The sequence below is a fragment of the Sinohyriopsis cumingii genome, chromosome 19, assembly GCF_028554795.1.
Source record: "Sinohyriopsis cumingii isolate HCF-2022 chromosome 19, ASM2855479v2, whole genome shotgun sequence".
NCBI lineage: Eukaryota > Metazoa > Mollusca > Bivalvia > Unionida > Unionidae > Sinohyriopsis > Sinohyriopsis cumingii.
In genome coordinates this window covers 44,519,225-44,544,969 of record NC_142979.1, presented here as the reverse complement: position 1 = coordinate 44,544,969, position 25,745 = coordinate 44,519,225, and the positions used below count along the sequence as shown (strand labels likewise).

General features: G+C 41.6%; 1 protein-coding gene across 1 annotated transcript in view; it reads right to left on the bottom strand.

The window, feature by feature from the left end:
- The window catches only part of LOC149775606 (sulfotransferase 1B1-like), a 38,183-nt gene that overhangs the window by 2,934 nt on the left and 9,504 nt on the right, over positions 1-25,745 (bottom strand). The window lies entirely within an intron of this gene.

Here is a 25,745-nt window from a genome sequence, read left to right as displayed (position 1 = left end):
TGTGTTACTAAAATAAGTACCTTCCTCATAACATTAAATAAAAAACATGAAAGGAACGTGAATGAACATATTCATTTGTTTGTTGTTTCGTTTTATGCATTTCTAATCGTGGACAAATGTTTCATCTTATAGTGTAGAAAATAAATCGAAACTACTTTATAGTGAATATGTAAATTCTGTTTTATTAACAAGAGCACCTCAATGTGACTGACGCTCTACTGATTGAAAAGATTTTACAGAAATTTAAGATAAGACCATTTCCTCCTTTTAACTGTTGAAACCATCTCTGATATTCTTAACCGTTATCAAGATTTTCAAATTAGCTGCCGTGGATTTCAAATTGGCACCAGGTTCATATAGGACAATTAATACATCATGTATGATGAACACGACATCATAAGAAGTGTTCTGAATGAAACTCAGTGTTTACATAAGTTTCTATTTTGGAGAAGTCACTATAACCAGACTGTTCAGATAGCTGTCATCGTGTCATATTTAATCGACTAGACGTAACATTAAGTAGTTTGGTGAAAGCACACTATCAATATGACTAGCCATTCATGCAGGGTAGTGAAAACAAGATTTTCAATATGGCCACTTTGAATGTCCGAGCAGCACCATTTAGAGACCAACTAGACATCATAAGAAGTCATTTGGTGAAAGACCCATTGTTGACAAGAGGAACGTCTCTGGAGGAGTGACGATAATAGATTTTTTTAATTTTATTCAGGAAGGGTAAAGATAAAACTGATTTTGAAGATGGTTGCTATGGTAGCCATATTAGATATCATATCAACACAATTTTCATTTAACACCAACTAGTCATCATAAAGCGTCATACAGTGAAATAGTGGTAACAAACATTTTCAAGATGGAAGCTGTTGCGATCATATTAGCTATTAGATCTGAACTATTTTGATTTAAGACAAACTTAACCTCGTAGGAAGTGTTCTGGCGAAAACTGCATGTGATTATGACTTTTTGTTCAAGAGTGGTAGAAAAAAACAAGATTATCAAGATGACGGCAGTGTCGGGAATATTGGAAATAAAATTCTCGCCATTTTTATCCTCGGCCAACTCAACATCATAAAACTCTTCTTGTAAAAACCTCATGTCAATATGACTTTCCTTCCTGAAGTAGCAGCGATACCAATATTTCGAATACGGATGTCTGAATGGTCCCATTTGCATTTACGCCAAAATAGACCATAATATGAATGTCGATGTAAAGCTTTATAACAGTCCTTCAGTCAGTTTAGGAGGAGTAGCGATAACAAACTGTTGCTAACGGACGGAACGGTACAGACCATACCATAAGCTCTTCTGATGTGTGACCAGCAGAGCTTGTATAAAATAACTAACATTGGCCGGAATGTAGTTGCTTGTATGTCTATTCAAATAAAAACGCAGGACATACGTGATCTGTGTGGGTACAAATGGGTATCATTTATACTTATCTTAAAAAGTGCTGACAGATATGTAAAGTACTAAGAGGGTCGTTCTTAAAATGTCTCTATGTATTGTAATTTGCAGATCTGGATAATTTGTAAGAGTTGTCAGATTTTCCGGTCTTTGAAGATATAAGTGGCTTCTATTGACTTATATTTAATATCTCCGTAATGTTAGTTTGTTTGGATGATTATCAGAAGGAAGATAAATCTATTATCGTTGCAATTTACCAATTTAGTATTAACAATTTGCATATAAATATCATGCCAAAATATGACTTTCACATATTGCAAAGTATGGTTTGGTAAACTTCCATCTCATTCTGTCAGCTGGTAATCCGAATTTATAGTTCCTAAATGCCTGGTTCCAAGATGTGTAGCTTGCAAAATTGTGCGCATAATTAAAATTAGGAACATGCGATTTCATTTTCATTCTTCTGTTTTAGTTTTATAAGATGTTTTGCGGACCTTTCTTGGACATTTTTCTGGTAGAACGGATGTAATCGATATCACCCTGTAAACAACAATCCCTACCCGTTGTTAGTAGTGAATGGGGACACCCTAGGGACTAGGGGACTTCCATGTTAAAAAGGGTATATCCACTCTGGGGACTATGTAAAATTTAACATAGGAGAAAAGAATATCCACTCTGGGGACTATGTAATTTAACATGGGAGAAAAAAATATCCATTCTAGGGACAAGGGGAATTTAACATGGGAATAGAGTGTGGGTCTATCTAGGGACAAGGGGAAATGGAACAGGGTCGGGACCCTATTTTAATACGGTCCCGACCTGATGGGTCTATGGAAAGGGAACAGGTGAAAACTGAAACAGGGAGGGGTCTCTATTTTTTTTTAAAAATAAAAAAAAAATAAAAAAATGGGGTAGGCAATTGAAAGTCTATCTCTTTTCGAGAGACTGGAGTGGCCATGAAAAGGGCCTTTGGGTTTCTTCTTCTTCTAACTCTTCAACTTCTTTATCCATCCCCTTATTTGTTCCATCATTCCTTTCTTCTTCTTCTTCTTTTCATTTTCCGGTATCCAGTCCGGGTGACCCATGGCTTGGAACTTCTGTTGGATTTTCATCCAGTTAGCATTCAGTTTCTCTAGTTCTTCCTTTTTCTTTCTATTTTCTTCTTCTTTTGTATCTTTAGCCCACCTGTCCTTTATTTTCTCCACTTCTTCATTTATTACCTTTCTCATCTTTTCTTCCCCTTTTTTCAATCTTTCAACACTCCTTTTGATAAAGGGCCACTCTGACCTTTTTTCTATCTCTTCCAAAAACCTTCTTACTTCTTCTACCTTCTCCATTGCCTCTTTTAATGTCCCCACTCTGACATAAGGGGGATTTATTAGACCTCTCAATCTCTTCACTTCTTCTTCAATTAATCCCTCTATCATCTCCCTGACTATTTTTAGTTCGTTCACGTAGTGCACACTTGTTCTTAACCTCCAATCTCTTTCAATCCTTTCAACTCCATATTCACCATCCACCATCCAAAAATAAACATGCCTTAAATCATTAAACAGTTGGGACACTTCCAGCTTCTTTTTTTTATTCCGTAGAATGGTGAGATCGACGAACACTGTGGGTTCTTATAGTTAAAGTGCGGACGTGACGGAAAACATTCCCCTAAAACAAAATTGATATTACCTAGATTATCACTTAAAACGCACGGACGTGAAGGAAAACATCTCCTACTTTTCTCATTTCATATAATATACTATCGACATAAGTGAAACAGCAATAAACAAACCCCAAATCTACTATCCACACACGCAAAGCATTATAATGAAACCCAATAATCTACTATCCACACAAACGTACATGAGCGCTTACAAATAAACACACACACACACACACACACAAGAAAAAAGAGTCAGTGTTTATATTCACACTAATCTACATACACACATTGGCAAATCGATTACTATTTCTTTTCTAGAGTATTGGGTAGCCCTGAAAAGGGCTGTTTGTTTTTTGAACTCCAGTGACACCTGGTTAATGATGGCACCTTCCAGGCCTGGCACCACACACACATCTTCTTCCCCAGTCTCCTTTCACTCTTTTTGGGGGGAGAGCAGAGGCGGGATAAGTGGCTTCAGAATCCCAATCTTCTGTCTCTGGGATTCTGAAATTTCCTCTCTCCTTTTCTTCCTCTTCTCTCTTTCTTCTCTCCTCCTCTTCTTTGCTTCTTCTCTCCTCCTCTTTCATTCTTCCCTCTTCTACTATGGCCTCTGCAGCCAGCTCATTCACTATACGCCTGGCATATTCCAGGTGTACATGAAGATCAAGCAGTTTTGCTAGTCTGGTGTTCATTCTCTTGATAAATCAACAAAGGTAGCTAGACTGCCGGGCGATTTTCAATTTATACTAAAAGCGCGGACGTGAAGGAAAACATCTCCCTAAAACAAAATTGATCTTACCTAGATCATGACCAAACAACGCGCGGACCTAAAAGAAACACTCACTCACTTTTTTACTATCCATTACTAATTAAAAAATTTTCATTAATCACTTCAATATACTATCCACATACGCAAAGCGATCCACTCAAACCCCAAATCTACTCTCCACACACCTCAAACAGCACGAAAAAACCACTATCATTATCTATTATCCACACCAACACATACACTCACACCACAAAAGAGTCAGTGTTTATATTCACACTACTCTACATACATACATTGGCAAATCAATTGTTATTTCTTTTCTAGAGTATTGGGTAGCCCTGAAAAGGGCTGTTTTTTTGTTTGCTATGGCAATCTTTTAGTTTCTAAGAATGAAACGTCCTCTGACGATAGACTTTCTGACGATAGGTCTGCCTCTTCGGAAAGAGAAGAAGAACTCTTTGGTGTCGATACGACAATCGACAAAGTCTCTGTCAGGTTCAGGTTCCTGCTGCTGTTGTTGCTGCTGTTGCTGCTCTCTCTGCTGTTTCTGAAGTCTGTACTTCTCTGTCCATTCTTCCTTTTCCCTGTTCACTTCTTCTCTGAAGAGCTCTTCTATCAGGTCTTCAGTGACTTTTAAAATTCTCACATTCTCTGTCTCTTCTGGCTTCGGTATCAGACTGTGTCTGATCCTATGCAAATTCACGTAGGCTTCGTTTAGCTTATCTAGTTTGGAGCACATCCTCGTAGGAGGATGAGTCGACAATGGATGGTTAGACTGGAAACTACCCCGGTTTTTAAAGTCAAAGCGCAGACGTGAAGGAAAACATCCCCACACGGTTTTCGAGTCGGACCGTTCAATGAGTGTCATGAGAGGGATAGTAAGAAGTCAAATTCCTATAGCCAAACAAAAGACAAAGGCATTTTTTCAAAACACAACTTTTTATTCAAAATCATTTAACACTACCAAACAACTCTAACATTTTTAACAATAATCCAACAATATAACATCAAACATTTTTTCAAATGACAAACATTTTTTTTGCAACTCACACATTATTTTGGACAGGGCTGACAACGTTGTGAATGAAATTGTGATTTCCACTGTTGGAAGTCATTAGGCCATTGATGGACACTACGTTTCCTAGCTTGAGACAAAAGATAAGCATAATGGTCACAAAACCATCGATCTACTTTCACATCGTTTCTAGAAGAAGAACGAGGATCAAAATGAGTCACTAAATGTTCTAAGGAATAACCCAGGCTGCGATGATGCAGAAAATACACACAATATTGTACACACACCAATGAATCTGTGTCTTGTAATTTCACATTATTGAATCGGGTGGTCTGAGCATTTCTTCTCATAAAGTCAATGATATCGTCTTCCAAAGGGGGCAATCCATACGAATCGAAATATTCCACACATCCTTCTTGAGGAAAGTAGACGGCTACCCAGTGGGTTCCTGGGAGATGACTGTCGTCCGTGTTCATCACATAAGCTAGATGGTCTTGAGGTTTGCGATGAGGGAGTTCATCTTTAGCACAGACGACAGGATTCCAAGAAGCCGTGTACGAGCTGTGGTTCAAAAGGTAATAAAGTTCCCAGGTATCCATGTTTTGTGTGGTTTCTTCTTCTTCTTCTTCTTCTTCTTCACAGGTAATGATAAGTGATCAATTCGATCCTGACTTTTTGCTTGAAAATGTCTGACAAGTAAAAGGCGTTTAGCTTCGTCTCCCCACTCTGATTCAGAAGAGTTTCGATACGATGGATCTCTTGAGTGGTTAATGGTGGACAAGAATGTTCACGCAAGTCTTTATACCACTGATGCAACACGACTTCGTCCGAGATGAGACTCCAAGCTTCGTCCAGATACACGTTTAATTTTTCTTCTTGACTCAGCATCAGGTATTTATCGTGTTGAATTTGACTGGGATGATCGTTCTGACATCCATAGCACTATTTCTTGATCAATTCCGTCATTTTTTCGACCAAGTGTTTGGCAAAACAGGAGACTAAATGGGCTTCTTGTTCTGGACATCTTGACTTCATCATGATAACTTCTTCGTCTTGGGATTCTTCTTCTTCCCCGGTCTCCTCACATTCCATCTCCAAAGTTTTTCCACTAGGCAAAGAGAGATAACAATCTTCCATGGCTTCTAATAGTCTAGAATGACTTCTCTCAAACTGTTGATTTCTATGGTATTGTCAAATTCTGCATACAGGAGGACGTTCGCTGTGTGATCTGGAGGTGGATTTGCAAACTGAAGTTCCACACGAATCTGACCCGATTTTATAGGGTGGAAATGTCCCTCGTCGCTGCCTTGGTCTGGAGTGAAATCAAAACCCCACAAAGCATAGCCTCCTGCATAATCGTCGTACGAAATACCGTGATTGGTGTTGGTTCCTAACTGTCCCGTGGCTTCGTACAGGGACAAATACGATCTCAAATAATTCTTCGCGACACCAAAGTTGGGCTCAAAGGGTCGGGTACACAAAGTCTTGCCGTCGCGACTGACTTCGATCTTGGACACATTGTAATGTTGAAACTCAAAAGGATTTTGATCGTGGGTTCCGTTGAAGGCTGAATTCCTGACGATACCAACAATCAAACGTTTGGGTAACTGTCCTTGGAACAGATGATCTTCGATCATAGATCGCTGTCCAGCGGGAATGGTGGACGTTTTCACTTCTACGCGTCGTATCGGATATTTGGCAGTCGTTCTGCTCAATGTCTGACTGACGTCGTTTCCCACTTTAGGTCACACTTCCACACGACGCACGTAAAGTCGGGCCTCTTGAATGATAGTTTTGTATTCATTGGCATGGGCCATCGAATGGAAAGCGGCACTGCTACGATTCAGTCTCAGACGGATATCCACCCCGTTCAGCAAATACTTTTCTTGTAACCACATGTCCAAATGCAAACGATCCATCAGTTCTAAACTTCGCCCTTGCAGAATTTTCTTACGACGGTCGTTAAACCCCACATTGTGAGGATTGTCATCTTCTGACAGGTCTGTGTCGCTAAACGTGGCTACACCTGCCGTGTCAGGTTTCCATACCACGCAAGCATCCAGATGAGTATTCTTGGCTTCTTTTCTGTACGTCAAGAGATTTTCCAGGTAGGCACGATATGGGTAAGTATCCATGCTGCTGCTGACCAGTTTGTTATTCAAGTACAAGTCCACTTCTCTGAACAAGGAATGCATGAAATTGTTGACAGGAGCTACTCTAGCATCGCCTCCTGGATTGGTGTTGTCCGTTTTGATCACTTTCACTTTCAAATACAGGTAACTGATATTCAGATCGATGTAATCTTCGGGATGTCCTTTGATTTCAAACTCGATGGGAGCGGAATCCGTCAAAGAGGAGACGGGATGAAATTCCACCCATTGGGATTCTTGCATGGTCATCATGGTGGGGGGCATGGCAAACAGATCCAGTTCCGACTTGGAACAGGCGCAAGACTCTCGATGCATCATTTTTTTTTCTCTTTCTCAATAATCGAAAACGTCTAAGTCTCGAACGGTTCTTCTTTTCTTTGCCTTTGTAGCTTTAGACGTGTGAAGTCTGGTGAAAGGGTGTTTTCTTCGTCGTCTCTTTCTGCCTTGTCCTTGCTGAATGCCTGACTCGGTAGCGTGCAGGGCATTTATAGGTGTTTCTCGTCGGCCCAAAAAGTCTTTGCCCGTTTGCAGCAATACATTTTTGCCTGCCCTCATGAAGGCTTCTTTAGGATTTTGTTTGTCGATGATGACATTTTGGAGAAATTCTTTGCCTTGCGTCAGTGCCGCATCTTTCAAGGCGTGCAATCCGCGTGTCACCATCGGTTTCAACACAGGGGCCGCCGAACGAAAGGCCAATTTTAACATCTCTCTTAAACCGTGTCCTCGCTGTCGAGCAACCCCTCGGTACACTGGATACATGACTTACGAGTCGTGAGAGAACCGTTTTCGAAAATGGAGTTTCACCGTGACTTTTCCTTTGGTGAATGGAATATTTTGTCCCAGATCTCCTTTTATAGCAATGTTGACCGTGTCCAAATACGACTTGCTGACAGGCAAATAATGAGGATGTACAAATTCGCGGTGGACGTGATAAGTGTTTCCACCTTCCTCGTCAGTGGCCGTGGCAGAATTTACTTTGAAAGGAATGACACGCAGTAACGGTACGGAGGTGTGTCCCACCAAGTTATACTCCACCACATCGGAGTACACAAACATCAAATTCAGTCCATGGATCAGTTCTACCGGGGCACGAAATAACTTGCTAAAAGACTCGTTGTCGTAAATGATTGGCAATTCGTTTTTCTTGAGCATGGCCATTTTCATGTCCATGTCTCCGCCCAACATGTCAAACAATTCAGGACAAAATAAAATGGACACGATTTTACTCCTGTCAAATTTCATCAAGAAGCGACGAGCTGCTTTGTGGTATTCCATGGTGACACTTTTTTGACACTTTCCAAAGCTTTCAGAAACACGACATTAAACCTGGAGGTTATGGTGCTCACCAAATGTTGACCACTAAAATAATAGCCTGGGGGAACGAACAAGTGATAGGTGGTGTACTTTTGATTTTTTGTGCCAGGGGTTTTCTTGTCATATTTACCATAGGTATCCAAGTACTGTTGCAATTGTTCGTCATGAACTTCCACATCAAATTTATTTTGATTGGGAAGGACATTGAGGACTTGGGTTGGGTGAATGATTTCTACTAAAGCCACTTCCCAATGGGCTTCGTGATCTAATGGGATGGTCTGTGATAATTTGGCCGTGTAACAGCACAACGTGTTCTTGGGAAACACCTCCATGGAACTGTCACTGGGTAAGGTTAAGTAAAATTGGTTTTGGTGACTCATAATTGCAGAGTTCTGTGGCTGTCCGAGGGGTTACTGGACGTCAGAGGCGTGTCTCCGCCCAAAATAGGGTTGTTGTTGTTATTGGAGTGGTGACTGACACTGGCACTGGACACAAGGTTTCCGTTGTTCCCGTTGGAAGAGAATTTCAGGGAGGGATTGGGAAGCAGGTAACCGATGCAACTGCTCAATAAAATGGTCCACAATTGTTTGTCTCCTTGTTGCAAACTCAAATTGGCAATGGCTGCACCGATGACACAATACACCACGAAGATTTGGCAGAAAAAGACGATTTGCGTTTTAGGCACACGTTCTCCACATCACACCCACAAGGGTTGTTTCTGTAAATCTTGCAGAGAAGAACTGGGTGAAGGAGTGGTCGACGTAGCTGCGTCTGTGTGAAAGGGCATAATGGTCACTTCTTTTTATAGTCGATGACTTGCGAAGCGTCGATCCAAGAATCAAAACTGGGTGGATATCCTTTCCAACGTACTTTGACTTCTTTGACACGTCGTTTACCCACTTTACGGGTTCTGCGTTCGAGAATGCTTTCGATGTCGTACATGTCGTCTTCTTTTTTTGTGACACGTTGTAACTCGGTCAAATAAAACGTTCCTTTAAGCACTTCTCCGTTCATGTCTTCCAATTTATAGACGGCAGGATGACGGCCATGCACTCGTCCAGTGACGCGAAACAATTCGGTCGTCCAGTTAGGTAAGTAACCTTTGTCGAAAGTGCGTTTGGTTTTGCCAATGCGCACCCAATCTCCTACGGCCAACACTCCACTTTTCTTGGGGACAGCCCTCGTCGGGGACGTACCAAACAGGCACTCAAACACCAGCACTTCGTTCTCGGGAGTGACTTCTTGCGGGGGACGTCCAATGCTTCGATGGTAAGATTGGTTGTACGCTTGCACCAGGTGCGGTAAGATGTCGATGTACTTCAGAGTGTGGTGATGAGTAAACTATTTCCACATGCGTCCTTTCAAAGTGCGTTGAAAACATTCCACGATGTTGGCTTTAGTTTTAGGAGTCTCGGTGGTAAAAAAATGAATGTCACGTTTCTTTAATTCTTTTTGGAAAGCTTGGTTCAGAAATTCGGTGCCTTTGTCCGTTTGCCATCGAAGAGGGTGACGACCACTTTGTTTCAACACTCGTTGCAGGGCTTGCACTAACTCACTGCTTGATTTGGAAGTCAAGGGTACGACCCAGGCAAATTTGGAAAAGACGTCGATGACACAAAACAAATATTTGTAGCCACGATTGTAGCTGGCTAAATGAGAGACATCAGCTAAATCGGCTTGTCATTGATGATCGATGCCTTCCACTTGGGTGCGATTTCTGGAAAACTTGCGTCGAATGGGTTTGTGTAAAGTGTAGGTAGCTTGATCTTGTAACCATCGTTCCACTTGAGGTAAACGGAGACTTTTCAGTCGAGTTTTGGCAGCACGATACAATTTTTGAACTCCTGCGTAACCTGCAGGATGGGAGGGATCGTAGTAAATGATGGCTAAGACTTTTTCCATTTTTTGTTTGTGTTTTAATAAGGCACCCACTCTTGGAAGATGCTACTCTTTTTCTCTTGGGGTACTTTCTTGGATTGCAATGCTTTGCGTGTGCGATCAGCAATAGGTGTCGCAGAGGAGGATGTCGGAACAGGGGATATCGGTTCTTGTTTCACTTCTGTCTTCACTTCTGTCTTCACTTCCTTTTTCTCTTGTGATGAAGAAGGGGTGGTCATCATCTTTTTAATCCATCCAATTCTGGAGGTAGGTGGTGTTGTTAACTTGCGTACTTTTTCTGGTGGAGTTTGAAACCCTTCTTCTTCTTCTCTTTTTTCTGTCTTGGTCACTGGTAGTGGTGGTGGTGGTACTGGTGATGGTGCTGAACTTTTCATCAAGGTCTTAAAATCTTTCAGAGTGGGTAGAGCTGTTTCGTCTAAAGCTTTCTGGTGAAAGAGTTGCAGTCGTTGCAAGAGTTGACCGTACTTTTGCGATTTTACTGTTTCGGACAAATCTTGGCGATCCATCAAGGACTGCAATTCGTGTTGTAACTGGGACATTTCGCTCAAATGGGGATTAGGAGGTAAATGCGGGGTGCGTTGTTCTTGCCAACGATGGTATTCCATCCATCGTTAGTAAGGCACTAAAGCTAGTTTTAGTCCTTCCATGGGGTTGTCAAGGGTCGATTCTGAGATCTTGGGACTTCAGAGGGCCTTTTTATCTTGCTCCCACCAGTCCTCCCAACATGGTTCCCAAGACTCCTTTCAGCAATGGGCCTAGCAAGAGGGGTAAAATGCCTGCACGTTGGACCAACATCTTCTTCTTTTGACGAATGGGAATTTTTTTTGAACCATTTGGCGAAGAACGTGACGATGTTTGCCTAAGCATTGTTTCTGGTGTTTGGACAAAGGTATCGTGCCTTTCAATACGTTCAAACAACATTCGCACACGGTATCGGTGACCTCTTTGGAAGCTGATTGAATGAGTTTTTTTCGTAGGGGTGGAGAAGCTCTGGACAGGACAGATAACATGTCCCCATGTTTGACTAAACGTGGAGGTAGTCCTTTCCTTTTCTTTCCTTGGGGCTGTTTAGAAGAGGGATGTTTTCTGGAGGGTGACATCTTCAGGAGCACCAAAACACTGATACCCTTACTCGGTCACACACCCTTTTTATACTGGAACGCGTCGCCACTGATTGTCTTTACGTCGTATTAACTTCAGGACAGGCATGACACGTCCTGCAGGGGTACGTAACGGACTAAATCGAGCCAGTTCCTGCTTGGACAAATCCAGTAAACTTTGTAACATGCCCGATCTTTCTTGGACTTTGATTTTGGGAGAAGGTACTTTGTGAACAGCCGCCACTGCCACTAAATTGGAGGGTCCTGCCACTGGAGAAGTTCTTGGGGTCATCAACGGAGAAGTTCTTGGTGTGATCAACGTCTCCAAGTACTCTTCAGTTCTTGGTGACATCAGCGGAGAAGTGAATGAACCTGAGGCTACTGGAGACGCGGTCACCGCTGTGGCAGGTCGTGGTTTGCGAGTGTAAAGTTGCGTCCTGGCCGAAGTGCCCCTCTTGCGACTAGTTTTCTTCTGTGGACGTTTCTTTTTCTGGGGGCTTCTTTTCTTTTTCCGGGGTGGCGTCTGGTAAGAGGAGGCTCCCGCCACTGGAGAAGTTCTCCTTGGGGACCTGGTCTTTTTCTTCTTCTTGGAGCTTCGTTTGACTTTTTTCTTTGGGAGAACTTTGGGTGCATTAGGATCCCATCTTAAGAGAGAGAGAGCGAATGATGACCCCTCCTAGAGTACCGCTCCCTCCAGGTTTCAAAATGATTTGTTTTTTGGTTTGAGTGTCGATGCGAGGATCGGCCAGTTGGGTCAAAGCGACTTTGTTTCGATCAAAAAAGCGTTTGGTTTGATGAGGAATCTGAATGATCCCTTGTAGTAATTGACGTGCAGTCACCGTGAACCATCGTAAGACTTCTTTGAGACTAGCTTCTAAGACACGAGCTCGTGTTTGTGGATTTTTTTCTCGACTGATGCCATACAAGGCACGAATCAATTTGACGGGAAGATGCGACTGAAGGGACGTCATGTTCAAACTGTGTGAGACAGACGAAAAGTGTCTGAGGTTTTTATAGATTTTTTTTTGGAGTGAAATTAAGTCGAGGACGGATACGTGTACAGGACAGGTCCTCCGTCTTGGCACCAGTGGTGAAACAAGTGGGTACGAAATCGCAAATCATCGGGGGTCGTAGGTTTCAAATCGACGAGTAAATAGGCGTGTGGAGTTTGAGTGGCATCGTCGTACGCCTGAGTCAGCCAAGGCGTCCCTAACTGTTTGGCTAAGACGTGCACTTGCGATTTATCTCGAGGGCTTTTAAACAAGACCACGTAATGTGCATTGAGGCTGATGGTGCGATGGGCTTTACTTTGTTGAAACAAATTTTGGGTGATGTAAACGACACTGGCATTACGATGATGCCCTTTGTGCGTGAACCACAGTTTAATTTCTTCTTCGTCTTCTCCTAACATGTCGTCAAAAATGACCAAATGGGTTTGACGGGAGTCAGAGACGATGCCGTCGTCTTCTTTAGGAATGCCTTCCACAAACACGATGGAATCGCCTTGACTTTCTTGCAAGAGGCTGTACGCCGATTGCCACTCTTTGTAACAGCATACGATGCGTTGAGGTGGTCGATCGATCAAATGATGTTTATGTTCGATCAAACGTTTGACGAATTCGGTTTTGCCTGAACCGCTAGGTCCAGCAATGAGCATGTTAAAGGGATAGCGAAGATACAAATCCTCCCAACTGGCACGATCTAAGTGTTCGTCGATGACTTTGACAGTAGAGGAAGAGGGAGCAGAGACAGCAGAAGTAGCCATAGTGTCAGGAATGTCACTTGTGACACGAAAACAAACAAGACAAGAGTTTATATACCTTTTTCAGAACACGTTTATTGAATGTTTTAAGCATGAACACGAAAGACAAAAATACATAAAAGCCAAAGGCTTAAGTACAACGATAAAAGGCACATGATAACCATCAACGTGGAATAAACACAAGTGTCTGTACACCATGTTTTGGGTAATGTTCTGACCAGTTCTATATGGGGTAAGGTCACACAAGTGTCCTCCCGAAAGGGTCTTTTAGGCATGTCCACGACAGTCCTGTCCTGGGTGACGTGTTCTTCTGGCACTGTCACTAACACAGGTTGAAAAGTAACTTTTTTCCTTGAACAACTCTCGTGCATACTGGGCCACTTCTTGGGTCCAAGCCTCAAAACCCCCTTTTTCCAGTCACGGACATCTGTCCAATGGGGGTGTAAGTCACATGCTACACACACATCGTCATACACGTCTTCGGTAGCTAAAAGTTGACGAATCTTTTTTCCTGTTGAAGTCGAGAAGTATCCAGATGAAAACGCAAGGCTTTGAGCAAAAGGAGTTTTTCGTGACCATTTAAGGCCATTGGGGTGGTAAGTACTGTTCGTAAAGAGTCCACAAGGAATCGGGTGGTAAACGAAATCCCAGAAAACAAGTCACTAAGACACACACCACTTGTTGACCCAAATTGAATGGATACAGCTCTTGTAATAATTGATGGTAATGATCCACGGTTTGAATATGGTCATTGAGTTCCTTCCACGGAATCTGTTCAATCACTTGTGACATAAGCCGTGGCATGGATTCCTGATTTTATAGTCTCTTTATTTCGGAAGCAATAAAGGTACTTTCTAACTAGACATCTTCGTTCTCCAGTAGGGAATCTAAATCTTGCATACTGTAACCTACACTTCAGAGTTTGTCTAGATGTTTCGTCTTCCGCTAAGCAGATTCCACGTAAAATATGTTGGTAATCCTTTAACTCGTCTTTCTCAATACGTTGCCCTAGGTGAATCTCGAAGTAACCAAAATTACGAACATTTAGTTCATTCACTAACTGAAAGTGATGAACAAGGTCTGACCACTGAAACAATTTCTGACGAATCAGTCCTCTTATACCATTCAGGTACCAGTGGCTAAAGATCTGGTGATGTAACGGATGCAATTGTTCTTTACGTTTGACTTGTATTTTGACCAGCTCGCGGTAAATTCGTTCTCTCAACTCCACAGGCAAAGCACAAATATTCTCTTGTAAAGTATCCATGAATAGGTCAGTCCGTACAATTCACAATCTTCTCCTAGAGCAAAAGTAATCCACATAGTGAGTAATTTCTGGCCACTGCCATTCAGGGTAACGTCCAAGAATCTCATTGAACTCTTTTGATGTAAACGGTCTAGAGTAATATAATAGGACGAATGCACACTTGACCCAGAGAAATCTAACACACTGGTTGACTTTTTTCATTTTCCTCTTGTGAATTTCTCGGCACAAAAGTTCTACAGTCACCCATTGAGATTTCACTCTGGCAAACCCCTGCCAAACATCCTTGTAAATCTTTTCTTGCAGTTCTTTAGGTAATGATTCAATATCGTTTTTGAAATGAAGTTTAAATACTGGTCTCGGTGATGTCCAACATTTGACTCCTAACCAATCTGGTTTCTTCTTCTTCGTCAACGACATGGTAAGTTACTTCAATGTCTCCGTCCCACTAAGGGTAAGTAATGACAATTCGGTGACCATCGATCATGTTCTAGGTAGGCCGAATCTTGTGGTTCCCAGTGGTGAAGTGACACACCGCAACTGAAGCACTTGGCTTTATCCCCTTCGCCCAAGTATAAAAATCCGGCTCTGGCTAATTCTTCGGGGGTCGATCTTCCCAGATACTTAGGCCATTTTCCTTTGAACGATTGAAGACGATTTTCAAAGTCGCAGTATTCCGACAAACGCACAGGGAACGAATATTCGTCTTTCACAGGTTCGTATCGATGAGGGTTGGGTGACATGGACAGGAGTTTGCTCAGGGCTGGATGACATCCATAGGGAGGTAAACGTGAAGGTCGACATTCACCTTTAAAACGAAACCCAGTAAAGTGTCCAAGAGGACGAGCGGCATCGCTTTCGCATCCCTCAGGTTTGACACGCACAGCATCACTTTCCATGATAGGGGCAGTGAGAACAAAGTTCCCATGATGCTTTACGGCATCGCTAAGGTCACAGCATACAGCATCGTTCCCATCGCAAGGCTCACAATCGCATTCCACTTCAGAAGCCCCAAACTTGAATTGTGCCTGTCTGAACTTGTTTTGTGTTTCTCTGAAAGTATTCATCTTGTTCGCTTGGTCTTGGTAGTCACAATGAACTATCGATCTTGCCTAGGGTTCCTTTTATATACAGACCAATACCGACGTGTCCATACGGTAAGGTAAAATGATTGGGAAGTCGCACTCGCTTCTGGTACACGATTTGATAGACTTTTTCTAAGGGTTGACTGACGATGTGGTGAGTGGGAAAACGTACAATCTTGTTGGGTTGTTAGGTGGTCACTTTAAAGTGTTCATTTTCTCTAGACTGCAAAGCTTCTTTCAATACGCCAAAGTTCACCACTCGACTGGTACGATAAATCAGAGTCAATCCTTTCACTTTACACTTCGTGTGCACTTCTCCTTGTTTCTCTCGGTATTCGTAACCGTAATTTTTAGGACCACCACTGGCGAAACTTAGAATCTTGTCGTCGGGGTGCTCGTCTGTCCAGGCTCCTAAACGGTCTCCTTCGATGTCAGGGTGCTGTTGACTCGGGTGATCGATGTAAATGCAACTGTCCGTGTCAAAGTACAGGACGCGTTCCCCTAACAGCTCTAAAGCTTCGTACAATTTTAAGCGAGCATGAGCTGTCACGTAAGCCGCAATGATGACATTTCCAAAGGGGTCGGCTTCTACAAAGTCCAGATCTTCGTCGTAATTCACTATAATCAAATCCTCGCGAACGACGTCCACGTGTTTCATGAATTTGGTTTTGTCGTGAATCATCTGGAAGTAGAGGGAAGGTTCGGTCAAATATTCCGTCTTGGGTAAACACGGTCGTTGTGCCATTTTACCCCACAAGCAATTTAACATCACTTTGGCAAACGATCGCCTGCCTTCGTTTTTCTCGATGTGATCTAAAGTGATGCCTTCTTGTGCCCAGTATTTCTCTTTGAATGTCTTTTGGTCTTCGGGAGTGTGACACCAGGAAGGATAGCCACTGGCTTCTTGCTTCAGTTTCAAAAAGGCATCCACGTACTCTGCGAAAATTCCTTTCTGAATGGGGTCACCCTTGTGGTATTGTTGTGTCTTGGGAAAGTGACAAATTTCGTACACTTCTAACAGTTGGTATCCCATGTCCAGAGCTTTGAACAATTCTACGCTGACCCACGTCCCCGTCAAGGCCCGTTCTTCCTGGGTGTGCTGACAAGGTTGATCTTGGTTGCACGTTTCCGCACAAGTACGACACAAAGGAAACATCAGTTTGCCTTGGCAATGGTGAGGTAAAACGGGATGGAATAGGTTCGTGGGAGGCAAAACTTTGCACTTGATCAAGCCTTCGTATTGTCGAATGTTTTTCAGGTCGATGTGTTCCGTGAACAATTGCGGGTGTCCTGCAGGAAAGCGACAATATTTGCACACATAGGGACACAGCGAACACACGTCCAAGTATTTGATTTCTTCTCCTTTCTCTTCGTCGGCTTGGTACAGCAAACAGGTGGCATTGGTCCTTCCTCCGTACAAACTATCCCTTGGGTTCAGGGGTTCCATGAACCGGTAGCTTTCCACGAGGCGTTTAAATTCGGGATCGGTTTTCAAACGGTGATCGTATTCGTGTTCCCACATTTCCACCACTTGGTATCCTTCCTGTTCTAACTTTAGGCGTCGCTGACAAGTGTCCTGGTACAAGTCTTCCATGGTTCGTTGCAAAAACTGATTTTTAGCTACGATCAGGGTAACAGACGGGGCATCCGTGAAATAAGCAGCCGTTAAACTCGTACACGATCTTGGGGTTTTCTAAGTCCCAGCCATCGACCGAATGCGTTCCGATGGTCTTTTCGCCCCTTCCGTTGCGGGCATGCTGAATCCACTTGTCTTGCTTGTCGCACAAGTAATGTAACCAGCGTAGGGCGTTGACCGAGTACTGACGTTTGACATAGTTGGTCGTTTGAGGACTGATGACAGCCACGGTGTTTTCAGGCATGAATCGTTGGCGGTACACTAAGGAACACGCCTTGGCAATGGTGCAAATTTCTTTCAAAGGATCGACCCCTCCGTGTTCCATGAACAGTTCTCGAAATTTTCCACAGCAACGCCGTAAAATGTCCACGTCGGAACGACAATACTTTAGCACTTCTTCCTGAAAGTCGAAAGGGTCCGAGGCGTGAACCTGGTACCAAGCGTAGAAAGCGTCTCGTTGTTCGGTACGCATGTTGTCAGGGTCGTAATAGTGAGCCTCAGGTAAATGGGGTAGAACGGCGTGTTGATTGGCTTCCGTATTGAAAAAGTGAGGAAAATACCCTTTAGCCATTTCTGTCCTTCCAAATGTTTTAGGCATTCGGCTCAAAGGCATGGCCAAGTAGCTCATCGAATCTTTAAACTGTACTTGTCCCACTTGCATGAAAATGATTTTGGCTCCGTTCAAAGTGACTTTAGTACGCTCGGTGCCTTGTTCCGTATAGTATCTGAGAAGAAACTGTCCATCGTATCCGGAGAAATTGTGAGCCATCACCGTGGCATGACGATGACAATCTCCGTAACGTTCGATGTCCTCTTTGCTCCACGTCTTGTCGATGGGGTCTAAGACCCATTTGGCAAAATTATCTAGCGTCTTTGGTTCTCGAAAGATTTTTTTCACGCCCTCCAGGAATTTTGCTGCAGTGAGGGCAATGACTGAAGATAGGTTCGTGAATGCACTTTTCGCACGCTCGATGAGCCACGCAGAAATTAGGAATGTGAATGCCAGTCTCTTGCATGCATTCGAAATCGAAAAAGATGAAATTGTCTTTCTTCTTGTGACCGTCCTCATTCTCTGGTTGGGGTTGGTATTTTTGCACGTAACATTGGTGTTCCAAGTCCACGATGTGATGACAAATGTGACATTTTTTCTTTCCTCCACATACGTGTGCCTTGGCACTATTGGTACGTATGCCTTGTCCACACGTGAGGCACAATCTCAGCAGTTGACAAGCGCATTTCTTCTGTGAACCTTGGGTCTTCAGATGTTGTTGGTAACAGGCAGGGCTGACAAACGTGCGCAGACAAGCAGGACAATGCATTGGTTCTTGCCCTTCGCTCAGACAGGGTTGAGAGGCCAAACATCCTGAGCATTTCGATCCACAATGTTTGTGTTGTTCTCGATTATTATAACCACTGTCACATTTCTCACAGTAATATTTGTATCCCAGGAATCCAATGATACTGGTAATGGTATCGAAATGTTCATCGTGATGATAAAGGTGAATGTATTTTCCGTCCTTAAAATCTTGGCCTCGAAACAACAGAGGCCCACGCACTTCTTGAGGGTGCACTTTCAAGGTGTAGCGTGGAGCTAGGGTATCTTGCAATTTTTGCATCTCAGGAATGCCACAGGGTGAGTCTTTGGACAGGCCTGTTTGTTGTAACAGAAGTTCTGCTTCGTTTCGTTGTTTGTCTCGGTTCGATTTTCGGATGTTCTCCCATTCTCTTTTCCATTCTGCCGTGTCGTTCTTGTTGGCATAGGTTCGTCCCACCACGATAGCCCTGGCTAAACACATCTGGTCTTGAGGGTTGTTAATTCGGACGAGGATCGTTTTGGTGATGCGAAGGTCGTTCACCAATAACACCTTATTGCGTTGTCCGGTCCCTTGAGGAGGAGAGACGTGGGTCATGTCGAGTGTGGCTTTCCATCGGTGATGTCAAACTGGTCATTGGATTGTTGTACGTGTTGAATCTTGTCCATGACTTTGGAAGCGGTCAACTTTGCAGGGCTGCTAAACTCGATCCAAACAGGGGATTTCAAACCGTCGCGTTGTATGGAAAGTCTCAAGCGATCGTCTTCTTTGGGTTGACATTGTCGCTTGAGTGTGGTAAGCAAAGAATCCCACATCCCGGTGATGAACCCTTCTGCTTTCTCTAACGGTACTTCAGCCTTGAAATCTTTAAACTTCACCGTGTATTTGTAAGCCGTGGTTCTAAATTTTCTAGAGGAGCGCTTTTCCGTCTCTCGAATGGAATAGTACTTTTCAGGGTTGACTAAAGGTGGTGAACTTTGTTTAGAGGGTTTGGATTCTGGTTCACTCATGTCCTCTTCAAAATCACTGGCATGAATTTGTGCCAAGACTTCAGCCCTGGTACGAGGCGATAGATCACGTTTCTGCCTCTTACTTTCTACTTCTTTCTTCTCAAATGAATTGGATCGTTTCATCTTGAGTGCAAAACGTCAAAAGACTAAAGTTTAAACACCATAGACAAATTTATAGTCATGGCAGACCAGCGTATATAAAAGGGTGTGTGTCTTGTCCTTTCACTATTCATTTCACTCTCAAACCGAGCACAACGATGGAAGAGACTACACAAATCGAACATTTCATCAGAGCTTTGCGAGGGGTCATTAGAAAATTTTCTTCAGACCAGCATTCGGACTCCTCTCCTTCCTTGCGAGATAAAAGTCAAGATACTTGCTATATCTGTCAGAAGAAAGGGCATTGGTCTTCAGAGTGTCCAGACCGTCAAAAAAGAAAAAAGGGGCTAAAAGAGACAAAAGTCAAGATACCTGTTATTATTATCAAGAAAAAGAACATTGGTCTCCAGATTTCCTAAAAAAGAAACAAGAGGAGTCAGAAGAAGAGAGGGATTCTTCAGAGGAAGAAGAAGAGGAGGAAGATAGCAGACATGTGAAGAAAAAGAAACAGGAGAAGAAAAGAAGAAGGGAAGAAAGTGAGGAGGAAGAGGAAGAAAAGACTGTGACGGTGAAGAAATTCAAAAAACAGAGAGAGTGAACAATGAGACAAAAGAAGTCTATGAACTTTTTAAAGTGGTTTGTTGTGAATTGTGAATTGGATTGTAACTATTTATAAAAGAATAAATTAGGTATAAAAAAGTAAGTGTCTTTGAGTTTTGATTTTAAATAAGAAGCTACACTCACGCACTCATATACACGTACTGTACGGGTAAAATAGGGTTGTTTTTTTTTAGTTATTGGCAATTGAAAGTCTATCTCTTTTCGAGAGAAGTGGGTGGCCCTGAAATGGGCCTTTGGTTTTTGGTGTAGGGGTGAGTATAAGCAATCAACTTTAACTGCCTTAAACCTTTGCCACGGCCGAGGCCTACTTCTGATGATGATGATTTGGTTGAAATCACTAAGGGTGGTACGGTAGGCTTAGTCACAGGGTTGGCGTGTTTAGCTCGGGAAGGTCGTATTCTCTTCGGTCGTGATAAAGAAGTCTGATACATTTGTTTCAGACTTCTTAACTCCGCTAAAATGTCTAACAGTACCGTGACCGTTTGATTTTCACCCTCTTGTTTCTTTGCTGCTGCTTCTTCTTCTTCTTGTTTTTCTCTTACCTCTTCTTCTTGCTGTAAAAGAAAAGCTTGTTCCGCTTCCTTTTGTCGTTGTATAAATTTCTCCAATTCTTCTTTCTGTCTCTGTCTAAAATTCTCCACGTGTGGTAATGAAGGTGACGAAGGTTCCGGAACAAATTCTTGCGAGGTAAGAAAATCCACAAAATCCCAATTCACCTCTTCTGAAAGTAAGTCCGGGTTCCCTTGTGTAGTCTCCACTGCTGGTGCACCCCAATTGATCGTTTTCTGAGTTTCCGTCATGTTGAATAACTGTTGCATGGATTGACAGCGCACAGGCGCTAGCGAATCTATATAGACCACGTGACGTCACAGACTGTTCTCTTCGGATTGGATGCGAGCTGACTGAATTTTGTAACGCGTGTTTGGATTGGTCAATGAACTCAATCCGTTTCAATCCTTCCTCTACCTATAAATAAGCGCAGTTCACTGCATTGATTTACCTGTTTTCGTCGCCTCAGCATGTGGACTGACGTTGAATCTTCCACCCTTGTGTCAACAATGATGTTCAGGACGGACATACCGATGTATGTCCGATCCGAATGGACAGTTGTCCATAGGACTGCCAGCAACCTATGGATACGTAGGATTTACGTGGAGAGGCAAGGATGCCTCAAAAGAGTCCTGATTTACGGTCCTACAGTGAGACGAAGCCTAAGGACAAGAAGAAGTCACAGATGCCCTTTATGTTAAGGGCATATATAAACCCAAAGGCCCTTTTCAGGGCCACCCACATCTCTCGAAAAGAGATAGACTTTCAATTGCCTACCCCATTTTTTTTTCTTTTCTTTTTTTATTTAAAAAAAATCCCCTGTTAAATTCCCCTTGTCTATAGAATTGCTATTTTTTTTTCTCCCATGTTCAATTCCCTTTGTCCCTAAAGTAGTTTTTTTTTCCATGTTAAATTCCCCTTGTCCCTAGACAAACCTAAAATCTATTCCCATGTTAAATTCCCTTGTCCCTAGAATGACCCAGCAATTTTCCCCATGTTAAATTTACATAGTCCCCAGAGTGACTCAGGGGTGTTTTTAATGATAAGTTCCATTGTCCCTAGAGTGCCCCACTTCACTACTGTTGTTAAACCTTCATTACGGAACACGTACGAAAGCCAAGTTAATAAACGTTGACCCGGTAATGCATGTTCAAACACACACTATATATATATATATATATATATATATATATATATATATATATATATATATATATATATATATATATATACGTCAATAGGCACACCCGTGATATGTGTTGGACGTATATTTTACATGTACGTAAGTGCATTTTAATGTGTGTTTTCAATAATATATATATATATATATATATATATATATATATATATATATATATATATATATATATATATATATATATATATATATATATATATATATATACACCTGTAGTTGTTTGACACATATATCACGTATAAATAGCTGTAATCATATGTATCTTTTTAAACTCTCATTCTGCGACATGCACGAAAACCAGTTGATAGTTGACCCCGTACTGCGGTTTAAACACATTATATATCCATCTATATATACCACGAAAATATTTGTTGAATGCAAAATTCAGTTGTTGTTGTCTGTGTGTATGTGTGTGTGTATGTGTGTGTATATGTGAGTGCATGTAGTTAAGCAAGATAACTAAACACATTTTTGTCAGTTGGACACATTTGTCATATATACAGACCGATAAGTAATCATTTGTGTATTTTAACATGTACATACTGAATAAAGATTTTATATTAAAAAAAAGAAAAAATAAGGCTTCGTTTCCTGATATTGACATGCACCTTTATGTCAGCGTTTACGGTATGTTATAAACACATCTTCTATACAATAACTCTTGCATCACCTAGATTTTGACGGCAGAAGCATATGGGACAACGCGCTCGAGTTTGATGTTTGATAGCAGAAGCATATAGCACAATCCGCTCGAGTTTGATAGCAGAAAGTTATCGAATCATGCTCAACCCATGTGGAAGCACAAGATCCGAAGTCCTTCCACTATGAAACTGGTTACGATACAAACACCTAGATCAAGTTACTGTGCTGATAACCTGTGCTTTCTCGTCTTTTCCCTCATTTATTATGTATTCTTAAGAAGCAGTGTCCCTGTCATAATTATGGGTTTCATTTGTCTTCATGTTTTATTAAATCTTTCAATTATATGTGTTTGACTATTTTGCCTTTTCATTCCTATTTTGTTACTAGTTTAGGCAAGCATACTCAAATATATTCTATCGGATCTATTAATGTTGAACTACAAACAGCTCTTAACAATGTCAAAATATTGCAAATTTGTTAGTGCTTGGAGAGAGAACTTCAGTACAATACATAGAATATGAGAGTATAAGCCTAGTTAAAGATCGTGTCTTTTGTACTCTTTATCAGATTACACTGGTGGATAACCTATAAACCAAGGTGGAATTAGATTTAGAATCACAGAAACGACATATGTACGTAGTGTGCTTCTGCGGGATATTCAGATATTTTCAGTAGAGCAAAGAGTTCAATTTGAGGACAGAAACCTATGACGATGCTATCAGAAAATGGCATGCATACTTTAGAAGCCGAATATCATTAACTATTTTACTGTACTGCAGACTAGTCTTAGCAACATAAGATCGAATGCACAAAATAGGGAGCAAACAGAACATTACAACTACTAATTCGAATAGCTGTCAACTTAAACGGATGAACACAGAGGCGATTAAATGTTTTCTGTGTTTTAAGCTATCAGATTTAGAAACATTCTAGCAGGTGGATCAAAGTTTCTGCTGAAAAGCGACACAAGGTCGAAGAAGTAATAGCAAGGAAAAACTCCTGACCTGAGAGCACAGCTTCATGGAAATGAAATTGTACTGATGTTTAATACTGATATTGGTGAAAGTACACTATCGATATGACTATTCATAGGCTCACAGTTCTGAAAACAGTGCGATTCGTTACTGTTTCTTAGATTCTACTGAAAGCAATCATTCTAAAAAGTACGTATTATATGTCATTTTGACATAGTAGTAAGCAGGATGGAATTCTGCACATACTTATGTATCTGGTGAGAATGATATTAAAAGGTTTTGAGTATTCTAGATGACAACGACTGAAACTGACCAAACTGTCAGAACTTCATATGTTTAATGTAAATGGAGTCTTCTGGATTGGCAGTCCTCCAAGTGTAGAGTAACACCACAACCAATATACGCCAAACAACCAAGAAACCAGATATCGTTCACAAGAAAACCATACATTACTTGCTTGCATAATACACGGAGATTACTGAATTGAGTAATGTAAAGCTAATTGTGTTTTGTAAGAAAGGTCTGTTGAAAACCAGAGTAAACTTTTTTTTTGGTGCAGAAATATGGGAAATGACTGAACGAAATCTCCTTCTGAAAGAGAAATTTGAAAGACAACTTATTATTCACACGCCCACATCGTTGTCAACCAGTAATACAATTTCACTCTTATCTATGTTCCAAGAGAGTGCACATTCTATAGCCGTGCTTTTGCCTGCAAAGCGAATTCAGTGGAATTGGCTTGAATCCGATGGTGACGACAAATATGATTATAATGGGAGATCTTCATATAGAGCGAATGTGCTCAAGCTAATGGGTGGTCAATTTGTTCGTGCCAATATCACAACCTCTGATACGACTGAACCTATTCTGAACGGATCACAAGCCCAAAGCACTAAATATGCTCAACCGGTTTACATATGCGCTCACTCGCATCTTCGGCATATTATATAAATGACTTAATCGCAAGATATTGTCATATCCACATGGTTAGCAAGTAGTGCACTATAATGAGGAGGGGGATATTTATTACACCATGTCAAGTCTTTATTTATGTGTGATATGATATGAGCTGACGTTTGTTTTAAAATATTGTTGTTAAATGTTTAGCTTCTTGGACCTTGGGCAGTAGGTGATGAATCCCTATGTTGCCATATTTAGTCCCAAATGCGTTTTCTCCATTATGTCGTTTCCTCATAGAATAACTGTGACACATATATTAAATAATGAGTCTCAGGCTGTCTGTATGTCGCAGTGAAATATTGCCAGCCAGAAACTCGCCAATCAATGCGGAATTCATTTCAGTTCAGTTCGTAGTTTAACACTTTTCTCTCAATTTATCCCCCATGGTCAAATTTCAGGATCATGAGCAGGTGAATACGAATAAGGCGGTTATATGATTGAATCGACATGAAACCGTTCTGCACCTCATTGCTGCATCACTGCAAGACCAAAATTTCAAAGCGTTGGTCAAGCTATCAACACTGTTCTTACTGCCAAGCAACATGTCAAAAGCAATATGTAGAATTTGGTTATGAAGGACATGTGCAGTGCTTTATTCGACTTTTCGACAATATTCTAAATAATAAAGGCATCTGTACATGGGAACTAAGGTTCATAGGGGAATTAACATTAGCTGATGGGTTAACATGAAGGCAACATGGGGTCAAAATAGTCCATAGTGTTGACGGGGGGGGATGATATTACATGGTAAATGGTGTTTAGAGGGTCAACGTGTCTGTAAAATAAAAGTTTGTATTGGGTCAAACTGTTTATAGGGTCAAAAGTTGTATGGAGTCAAAAGGAAATGTTAAACCTAATGTTTTTTTACAATTCAAACATGCACCGCTACAATCCAACACAACACATATACCATCCAGACACACCACATACACCATCCAACATCCGATTTCATATTACTATCCAACCAATCACCATTCCAACGAAAATGCTATCAAGTGTTAATGCTCATACTTTCACTCAAAAATAGTATCACCCAAGAGGGGTATATGATGTAATAAAAGAGGGACAGATAAATACACTTTCACACAAACAGATAAATATACTATCGCACACAACAAGGGTAACGAAGTATCTATTTAAACATAACTATTCCCTACATATAAATATACAATCACAAAATTAAGAGGTAATTGGGTTTTATTGTCAGCACATACAAACATACACATGCACAAAACATGCATCACGAAATTGTTTGGTAAATATACATAGTATCACTTTTATATCTGAAACGGTTGGCCCTCAAAATGGC